The following is a 1,392-nucleotide window of genomic DNA, read 5'->3' as shown; positions in this document are numbered from 1 at the left end:
TATATATATATATATATATATATATATATGTATGTATATATTTATATATGTATGTATATGTGTATATATATATGTATACATCTGTATATAAATATATATATATATATATATATATATATATATATATATATATATATATATATATATGTATATATATATATATGTGTGTGTGTGTGTGTGTGTGTGTGTGTGTGTGTGTGGGTGTGTGTGTGTATACATATGTATATATATATATATATATATATTATGATAGACGTTACAGTTTGCATAGTTATACACACAGATACACACGCAAAACACACACACACACACAAAACACACGCATGTACCAACATATGTCGGTGCGTGTGTGTCTGTGTGTGCGCGCTTGCGCGTGTGTATTCGGATGTGTGCATGTGTAACTCTGTGTGTGTGTGTGTGTGTGTGTGTGTGTATCTTTTTATATACGTCTATCATTTTATAGGTAGGTAACTGCATTTCTTTGTTGATTTACAGGTTTCTTTTCTTCCATGTATGTTATTGTTTTACGTTATTTCTTTTCATCTTCGTTTTCCATTCCTCTGCCTTTCCCTCTCCTTATCACTCTGGTCTCTCCATTTCTTTTCCCTCCGTTTCCCACTTTCATTCACTTTCTCCTCCGTTTCGAACAATCTCTCTCATTGCTTTACTGCTTTTTATTCTCTCTCTCCCTATCTCTCACTCTCTCTCTCTCTCTCTCTCTCTCTCTCTCTCTCTCTCTCTCTCTCTCTCTCTCTCTCTCTCTCTCTCTATCTCTCTCTCTCTCTCCCGCTCATTCTCAGTCTTATTCAAGCTTTGTAATTCCTCTGTTACACTCTCCCACACTCTCTGTCTTAATTTAGTTCTCTATCTAGTTCTCTATCTTTGTTGTATCTATCCTGCCGATTACCTAACTATCCATCCATCTATTTATCTCGGTTTGTGAGTCTAATTGGCTGCCTTGCCTCAATTTCTTATCTTTGTTCTTATTTTACATTACGTTTAAGCGCACACACATTTTCTCTGTCTTCTATCTATCTATCTATCTATCTATCTATCTATCTATCTATCTATCTATCTATCTATCTATCTATCTTTGTCTACCAGTTACTTCTCAGTCCGTCTTTACTTTTCTCTCACCTCCTCTTCGCTATTTACCACGGTAGTTCAAAACATTATACCGCTTGCACGTTGTTGCTAACACTGATGTTGTTTTGGATAATAAACCCGATCTTGCCGCTGTTGTTGTCGTTGTTCTTACTGCTGCTAATGGTGCTAGTCCTGGAACTGCCGTTTCTGTTTTTGTAACTACTACTTCAGTTATTTGTGTTGTTGCTGTTGTAACTTCTGTTGCCGCCGCTGCTGCTGCTATTTTTGTTGTTGTTACTTCTGCTA

General features: G+C 35.8%; 1 protein-coding gene across 1 annotated transcript in view; it reads left to right on the top strand.

The window, feature by feature from the left end:
• The first annotated feature begins 1,373 nt into the window (after positions 1-1,373).
• LOC106880286 (tachykinin-like peptides receptor 99D) overlaps positions 1,374-1,392 on the top strand; it is a 630,110-nt gene continuing 630,091 nt past the window's right edge. The window contains exon 1 of the mRNA XM_089347886.1: positions 1,374-1,392. This exon is cut by the window's right edge and continues 1,223 nt beyond it. The gene's annotated coding sequence lies outside the window, so the exon portion shown is untranslated.

This window comes from Octopus bimaculoides, chromosome 2, assembly GCF_046866305.1.
Source record: "Octopus bimaculoides isolate indiv1 chromosome 2, ASM4686630v1, whole genome shotgun sequence".
In the NCBI taxonomy this organism is placed as follows: domain Eukaryota; kingdom Metazoa; phylum Mollusca; class Cephalopoda; order Octopoda; family Octopodidae; genus Octopus; species Octopus bimaculoides.
This window is presented reverse-complemented; position numbering and strand designations above follow the sequence as displayed.